This window comes from Eutrema salsugineum, unplaced genomic scaffold (assembly GCF_000478725.1).
Source record: "Eutrema salsugineum unplaced genomic scaffold, Eutsalg1_0 scaffold_2, whole genome shotgun sequence".
Lineage (NCBI taxonomy): Eukaryota > Viridiplantae > Streptophyta > Magnoliopsida > Brassicales > Brassicaceae > Eutrema > Eutrema salsugineum.
The window spans coordinates 18919188-18928529 of NW_006256829.1; the positions used below are offsets into that span (position 1 = coordinate 18919188).

The 9342-nt window shown below is 39.8% G+C and overlaps 1 non-coding gene across 1 annotated transcript; it reads left to right on the forward strand.

Moving 5' to 3' along the window:
• The first annotated feature begins 709 nt into the window (after positions 1–709).
• On the forward strand, positions 710–816 carry LOC112086906. Its single transcript, XR_002899760.1, has one exon. It is a non-coding gene; the product is annotated as a small nucleolar RNA R71 (small nucleolar RNA).
• The last annotated feature ends 8526 nt before the right edge of the window (positions 817–9342 follow it).

Below are 9342 nucleotides of genomic sequence, written 5' to 3' on the forward strand. Positions count from 1 at the left end.
GTATATGGTGTCCACTTTGGCATTAATCTCCATGGAAGACTTTTGCTGATTAACCAGCAGCTGTTGCATCAAGTTTTTCAGCTCATCCTGCGAGTTATTTGAGGAACTCGAAGAAGGCTGTAGACTTGTGAAAGGCAACTTCTGCTGATTTCCACCTCGAAATCGATTCTGATTGGTGATGAACTGCTTTCCTTGGAAGTTTCTGGAGAAGTTCTTCTGAAATCCTGACTGATTCTGCACTCCTTGCTACGGATAGACCTGATCCTGAGGGTTCTCAACATTGTTGCTTTTGTAGGATAAATTCGGGTGGCTTCTCAAGTTGTTGAAACTGCGATTCTGCACATACCCTTGTCCATTCACGAAATTTACCTCCATCTGATCATTATTCTCTGCATCTACAAACTCTTGAGCAAGAGGTGCATCACCAACCTCATCAGCAAAATGCACAGATCTCTGGTTCTCTCTCAACAGCAGATTCACCTTTGCTGTAAGCTCATCTATCTTGCTCAACTCCACACTATGAACTGCTTTGCTAGACCTGTCATACTCTTGGGATTTGTTACTGGAGCTTGCAGCTAAGTTCTCAATCAACTCATAAGCAGCTTCTTTGGACTTGGTCATGAAATCGCCATTGCTAGCTGCATTCAAAGCATTCCTGTAATCCCAGTTGACACCATCATAAAAAGTTGACAGAATCTGCTCATCAGAGAACCCATGGTGAGGGCACTCTCTTCGGTACTCCTTGTACCTCTCCCAAGCTTCGCAGAAGGCTTCACCAGGTTGCTGTTTAAACGACGAGATCTTGTTCTTCAGAGCTGCAGTTTTGGCCTTAGTGTAGAAATGGTCCAAAAATGCTGATCTGCACTCTAGTCAATGACCCAGGTGGTAATGACTTCAGCCAGCGCAAAGCTTTGTCCGCAAGTGAGAATGGAAAAAGCTTGCACTTCAAGAAATCGGCTGGTATCCCATTTGATCCAGTCGTGCTGCAAATCTCCTCAAAATTCTCGATGTGGTCCATCGGAATCTCAGCAGGAAGCCCATGAAAGAGGTGCTGCTTCACCAATGAGATCAGCTGAGGTTTGATCTCAAAGTCTTGCCTCTGAATGGTTGGAGGAGCAATCGCAGCCCTGTTGTGATAGTAAGCATGCGGACTGTCCTTGTCTCCAATAGCAGGCTGTGGCTGCTCCCTGTCTTGCTGCGCCTTTTGCAGCTGCTCCAATTGCTGTCGAAGCTGTTGTAGCTCAACAGCCATGTTTTCATTGTTGCCTTGATCGCCCATGTTGGCTTGAATAGGCCTTTGACGTCTGTTTTCTCGCTCGACTCTTGCTATCTCAGTGTTCGACAAAGAAACAAGATCGGTGCAGTTGCTCCTTGTGGATATGTTTGACATACACCTGAAACACATGCAAACAAGAGAACAAGAGAGAAAAATTAGTAAAGCCTTAGTCTGAATTTCAAACCAAAAATCAAAGGTAACGAATTGGTCCCCGTCGCAACGGCGCCAAAATTTGGTTCACACTGGATGTACTCCTAGTTTCTACTGCAATAGAACAGTGATGTAGTTGTAATATAAAGGATTCGTAATCCAGAGGACCAGTGTTACTCTATGACTTTGCGAGGATTGAATTAAAGCTAAGACGAAAGATGGTTTGTTGCGAAAACTAAAAATTAAACAGAATGGCAAACAACGATTTAAATTCAAATTAAAACAAGCACTAGACCAAAGCAATTCGCAGAAATTTCAGAGATAAGAATCAGATGACTATTCAGGGCCCAAGTGTAACGCAAGTCTGGAACTCAAACAGAAAAGCTTATCGATCCACTGTTGTGATCTCGATAACTTTGTCTGACAACCTAAATCCTAAACTGTCGTTTGAACCTAGAAAATTGCAGACAAGCATTAGCTAGCAGGTGTGATCTGTTCACGATTTGCCTTAACTTCAACTATCGTTGGCTAAGGACAAATCGCTCACCAATGTTTATTCTAGCAACCTATTACACTTTTGATGAATAGATTAACCTAAAATCGCAGATTGAGTGATCAATTCAACCTAAGCATTAACTCTAACAATGGTGAAGACAATAGATATCAAGCCCTATTTGCATCTAATCCTCTAACTCATGAAATCCTTTGAACGCTTTAATCTAGCTAAGAGATCTACTCAGACATGGAGAAAAGAAACACAGAAACAGATGGAAAGGAATTCATGAATTAAAATCGCAGAAGAGATAATAGGGTTCAGAATTCTTCTCAAAGTGTAGCAGATTTCTTCTCCCAAAAGCTTACAAGTCAAAACTCTATGGTTCAGGAAATTGTAAAAAGAAAGCGTAAAAAGTCTGTAGAAAAACGTGATAATAAAACACAGGCGGCTGTGGGCTTTTTATTCTCTTTCTCCTCCCAAAATTAGGTAAAAGTCGATTTCCTTATTTTTCTCCCGTCTGGAGCAGGTGCTCTACGAAGGGTTCAAACCGGGAGCAGGTGCTCCGCGGATGATTTCTCCCAAAAGCGTGTGAAATAGCTCCTAATTGCTCCAATTCATCTCCTTTTGCTCCAATGCCTCCTAAACACTCCAATCCTCTGATAAGGCCTCTAAGTCACCTGAAACTTCCTGAAAAGACTTCAAAAACTCCTAAAACAATCAGTAAACACAAGTTAGAATGAGTCAAAATCTCCACTCATCACAGGGTCATAAAGATCTTCCCGGCGTCGAACAGTCTCTCTGCGCCGGTGACTTGGGGTTCTTCTCTGCGTCTTGTGGCTTGAGGAGTGTTATAGAAACCTTCCTCATAGTGCATATTTCGATTTATAGGATCCATATCTTCTGAAATGGAAACAAAATAACCGAAAATGGAAAGTTGCAGAAAAGGGGTTCTAGAGTCGATTTACTAACCTTTCTCGGGGTTTTGCAGAAAAGAAAACGCGTGCCTTCCCCGGCAACGGCGCCAAAAACTTGATGTGGTGTGCTGAGGGTTGTCAAGTTTTACCCTAATTGAAATCAATAGCCGCAAGTGCACAGCTGATCAATTGTAGTACTTAGGGATCGAATCCACAGGGAAGGATGATCTTTTGCTGCAAAAAGCCTTTGAAAATAAGTTAAAGTAAGGAAGTCTAGAACTAAACGGTTTAATGGGGGTTTGGTGGTGTCTTTAAAATCTAAAAACGAAATATTAAAAGAGAATACGAGAATTAAATGACGTAATAACTAAACTTAACGAAAATAACTAAAAATGCTAAAAACGGATATTCTAATGCTTAAATGAAAATGAACTAAAAAGGAAAGACAATATTGAACTAAAGCTTAAAGAAAAATCGCAGGAAATCAATGGAGAAAAAGGCGTTGGGCTTCAGGGAAGTTTTCTCAGGGGTACGAACGATTCAAAACATTGCTAGAGAGGAAATTTTGTAAGATCTTAGCTTAAACTTTTCGAACTGGAGTCACGGACGTATGAATACGCCACTGTCGTGATCATAGACAACTATCTCTCTCAATCCTGACCATTAGGTTTCCACTCTGGCCCTGGAAGAGAAGAGATGCATTATGTTTAAGACTCATCCTAATTCACAAATCGCCCATAGGTAGGTTTCCACTCCTATGTTTGTTTTGCTCTCCTAAACTAGATCTGATACCTGATGAACACTTTTGCGTCACCAAGCATCTGGATCAGATTGTAGTTCATGACGCTACTCTCATGCAGTATAAACGAATTCAGAAGAAAAAGTTCTAAGATTCGGCTCAAAAGCTCATGGAATCCTCATCGAACATATAAATCCCCATCAAAAATCCCTTAATCCCAACAATAAAACTACTCAGACATAATGAACGAAATCAAAGACATAATATTAAGAAGTAGAATAGAAACCGAAATTGAATAAGAAAGAACAAGGGTTCAAGAGAACAAATCTCTCTCTCCCTAAAAACTAAAGCAAAACAAGTATTCTAAAACAATAAGAAAGATAGCTGATAGAAGATTGTCGATTAGGGTTCCTAAGACATGTATTTATAGTGCTCAAGACCTCTCTGGACGTCACTTAGGGTTTCTCCAAATGTGGGCTTCAGAAATGGCCTTTATGGGCTTGGAGGTTGAAGGCCGCGGTCGGGAGTGCTCTGACCGTGGGGAATGGGTGGTTTGCCGCGGTCGGGATGCTCCTGACCGCGGGAAAATGCTTGTTGGCCGCGGGTGGAAGTGTTGGCCAGCTGGTTTACGGAACATCTTGCTCTTCGCGTATCTTTTGATTGAACCGTTGGATTGCCAAGCTGTAAAGTGAACTGGAAAGCTGATACTTCCATATTTAAGGTCTCCAAATTTGAGCTGGATCAGACGGTGAGAAGGCCTTCAATCAGGGGTGAACTTCTGACGGTTTGACTCTGAGCTGAAATCTGGTTTTCTATCCATTTTGTTAAGCTTTTCCCTAAGTTACCTGAAAAGAGTCTTGGAACTACAAATACTAGAAAAACGTGATAAAAGTACTTAAAAGCAATTAAAAACATAGAAAAAGTATTTCAAAAAGATCCATAAAAGTGGTCAAAATACGGTGTTATCATCACTCACGGTCACCTGCCTGTTAGAGTAGAAGGCAACAAATTCCGAGTTCCTCAACACATACAGCTTATCAAGACGAGGTCTTTGGTCACCACTCTCTGAGTGTGTAAGTCAATGACATATACCCAATTAGCATCAAAAAACACACCACAAGGATAGTCATCACATAGTTTTGAGATGGATAATAAAGACTTCTGTATCTAAGGACATACCAGAGCATCTAATAAGGGAATACTACCTTGTGGAGTGGTGATGACTGTGGAGCCGATGTGAGTGATAGGAAGTTGCTGACCATTAAAAACCATAACACTCTCTGAACCATTATATGGAGTGGTGTTCTGCAGAGAAGATGCTGAGGAGGTAATGTGAGCTATTGCACCTGAGTCTGGATACCATTTTTTTCCTGCAACATCACACATTTAAAGTGCAGTGAGAGCTTGGGAAACATCAGTGTTCTGGTACGCATGATCAAACATGTTCCAACAGTCAATAGCTGAGTGACCTATGCGGCCACAGATCTGACAGACCGGACGAGTGTTGGACTGATTTGAGTTCCTCCCAGAGTTGTTAGCGTGTTGAGTGAAACCCCGACCCTTTGTAGAATATCCTCCACGTCCACGGTTTCAATAGTTGTTTGATCGAGAATAGTTGTTCCCACAGCCACGTTGAGAAGAGTTGTTGTAGCCTGATTGCTGAGTTTGGAAAGCGGTGAATGGAGTGATGTCGGCTGGAGTCTTATAGGACTTGAGACGAGCATGAAAAGCTGAGATTTCAGATACAACATCACCAAAAGAAGGAGTCGGGAGGCGAGATATCGAGCTCTGGACAACTGTGATGATTGGGTCATATTTACAAGTTAACCCGTTCATAAAGGTGAAGATCTTCATGGATTCTTGAACCGGTTTACCAGAGCTTATCTGGTCGCAGATAGCTCTAAAATCTCGACAATACTGAAAAAAGTCACCTCCTTTAGTGGTGAGACATTGAAGGCGACGACGAAGATCAAATTCCCTTGCAACTGAGCTTTTGTTGAAATTGTCTGCGAGGGAGAGCCACGCTTCTTGAGCCATAGACAGACCATGAACATAACCAAGGACCTCTTCTATGAGGGTTCCAAAGAGCCAAGACTGAATGAGCTGGTCGGTACAAGTCCAGGCTTCATACTCAGGATTCGGTGTTGTGACAGTGACACCATTGTTGACAACCGTTATGGTGGTTGCTGGAGCTTGTATTTGGCCATTGACAAAGCCAAGCAGCTTCTGACTGCAAAGAAGAGCTTCGAACAAAACTTTCCAAAGAAGGTAGTTACTTTCTTTGAGCTTTATCATGACTGAACTTGAGACATGAATGTTGGTGGGAAAGGGATAAGGTGGTTGAGCTTCTGCCATTACAGCAACCTGTTAGGGTTTAGAGAGGCTAGCTCCAATACCATAATAGAACAAGGAGGCTGAATATTTTTGTATTAACTTTCAACTTGTATTTACATCAATGAGAAAACATTGTTTATATAGTGTGAGACTCATAGATGATTCTAGAAACCCTAAGAGCGCATATACACAGACAAAAGACGTGTCATTTTGTGAACCACTAGCCACAAATCAGTAAACTCTCAAACTTGTTGTGCAGGACCACATTACAGCCTGTCTTCTTCCTGCTTTGTACGGTACAACTCTATTTTTGAAACAGAGATGCTTCTTCAAACTTTTCTTGATGACTGCGAACTGGGCCTGTAGCTATTGGGCTTTTTTGGTTTGTTTCATCACAGCCCAATAACTGAGTTGTTGGACTCTTTTCAGTGCTCACACAAAGTTTCTAGTGTTTTAGGTGAAAATGTGTTTGTAATCTGCATCATTCATCATGAAATTGTGTTGGTATACATTGTCACTGCAACTAAACGACCATAGTCACAATGAGTATATTTGATCTTCCCAAAAGTTTTCACTAGATTGTTAGTTTATGCATTCTAAAGTAATGTATTATCAGTGTTTTGCTGACTTGGCTTAATTACCCTATTATGACTAATCAATTTTTTTGTGCAAGTGGAAGGACCGGTTGATCGGTGCTCTTAAAGAGATAGAAGGTGGCAGTCGGGCCAACAATGCTGAAGATCTATTTTACAAGAATAACAGAAGCATTCAGGACAAAGACAGTGTAGAGGATACCAAAGTAGTTTATTCCTCTCTTTCCATTTATAACTGAATCTTGATGTTTATCGTTTGGTGTGCATATAACTAAACTAACATAAGTTCAGCTAAGAAATGTCGGTTGTGTTGTTGGTTTAGGCCTTTTTCCTGATTCTTAAGTCAATCCATTAATCAATTACATGTTCTTCGAGAAAGCAGCAGTGGAGACAAAGAGTGACAAAAAAGACGCAGCAAAGTTGTTTGTTAAGTGCATCTATACGTGCAGTTTAATTGCCTTTATATGTTACTACGACTCATTTTGTTGCATCTCTCTGTAGAAACTCTTGGTAATCTGAACATGGATGGAAAAACTTAGATTTGACTTGCACTGTTTGACGAGCATCCATATATAAGTTTCTTTGATTAGAACATTGTAAATGTGAACAATATGCTTTGGCGCTCACACATAGTTACTTAGGGCTGGGCAAAATATCCGTATAGTTTATGTTCTTGTATGTGTTCTTGCTATTATGTGAATAACAAAAAAATAAAAGCAACATGATATTATATATAAAAAAAACATTCAAAGTAAGCGAAAAGTTAGAAAGATTATCAAACAGACTTCTGTGACGATTCCTGTAAATTCTTTCAGAGTGCATGCATTGTCGCTTTCTTGTAAGTGTAACTCCAAAGGTAGACGAAGAAATTCAAGAAACTCAAAAACAGCCAATAACCAATAGAAGTAATCAAGATGGCCTATGTTCAGGTTATTCGCGATCCAGCCTGGTCTCCCACCCGAGGTCGTGATTTTTGTATACACAATTTCATGATGAATTATGCAGATTAGAGACACATTTTTCACTTAAAACACTAGTTAGTCTCATCTATTTTTGGTACTTGTTGCAAAGGGAATCAGAGACATGAGCATTCTGTCTCAAGATTGAGATTCAAAGGGGTGCACCCATTGATTTTTAAAGATTAATGCTAATATATATGCAATAGTTACTGCCCCCATTCAATTTTATTTTGTGCACCCGATCATTTTTTGTTTTTCTTTTCCAATTAGTTAATCCAAAGTTTATTAATTCATTCGTCTCCTATTCAATCCAAAACTTCTCTCTGAGCCTTGTTTACCTTTTCACCTGTAGTCAGCTCAAACTGTTTAGAATGAATGGAATTTATAACTTCGTCCAGAATCATTGTAGCCTCTGAATATTTCAGAGTATCTTGTGGCTGACCAAACTGTTTAGGCAGTGACATCAGCAACAAATACATTCTATTCGGCAAAGACAATGACATATATTGAGCATCCAAGATCCTTAACATTCCAACCGCTGTTGATTCCTTTATGATCTTTCTCAATATCTTGTCAGTAACAGTAGTTATAATAGTGTTTCGTACTTTCCTCTTCTTCTCAGCGAGTTGAGGATCACTAACCTTTGTTTTTGAAGGTTTCACTCCTCTCTGCTTCGGATCCAGAGTCTTTTCCTCCTTTAGTTCTTCCTCCTGAGACTTCAGAGCATTCGTTAATCCCATGAATGGTTAGATATTGTTGTTACCTTTTATATTGCTCACTTCAGAGCTCCTTTCACATATTGTAATCAATTACACCGTAAAACTTCTCTAACTCGATCTTTGTGGAACTCATCTTCGATTAGAGACTCGATTCAACAAATCCGGAGCAAGAGACTTGGATCGAACGAGCTTTGGTTTACAATCTCAGAACCTGGCTCTGATACCACTTGCTGTAAAACCTTGTTGATAACTCTTTCCTTTCTCTCTCTTTCTCTTGTTTGTATTTAATTACTCCGATTAAGCAATTTATGAAACGAAAAGAAATCTAAAGATACAAGACAATTTCCCTAGTTCAGACGCTTAAATGCGACCCTACGTTTGGCAGAAGTTTTCCTTAGAATCCACTAAGAACAGTAGTGAATCATCTCTGGCATAAATTCGTAGGAAAATACAGAGCTTACAAGTTCTTTCTCTCAGCTCACTCTTTCTCTCAAGATTCAATCTCATTTCTCTCTTTACAAGATTAGATTGAACTCTCCTCTAAACCAAATACAACATTGTCCAGATCTCCGTTGCAACAGCTCGTAACAACTTTCTTCGGGTTGAGTTGACCAGCTGTGTAAAAGTCAACATGACCGTTACAGCTTGAGAGAAAACGACGGTGTACGATTCACTCCCTTAATCTATAATAACCGAAACACCTAACCGGTCTTCAATTGTGGTTTAAATCAATTTGTCGAAACCAGAAGCCAATTGATTTTCTGAGTGCGTACCAGAAGTAAACCAATCACGACATATGCACTAAAGCAAATACAAAAACAAATAATTAACCTGATTGATAGATTTTTAACGGGATTTTTAACTGAACTTAAGAGTAATTGTCGATTTAAAGGAAAATATTATTCTATGATTACCTAACCACAGCCAGTCAGCCATATCTCGTGAATGTAAAGGTACATGCATTTGTCTCGCTAAAGAGAGGTGTGTAAAAAAAAATATCACGTGGTAAACATATGATTGCTTCTCGATGGATTTGTGACACGAGATTTGTTCAGCATAAAATTAGGACCGTTTAATTTACAAATATTAATAATATAATAAAAATAAAAGAGAGATTTTTGGATGAAGGAAAAGTGAAAATGGACGATGGGGCATTGCGAAA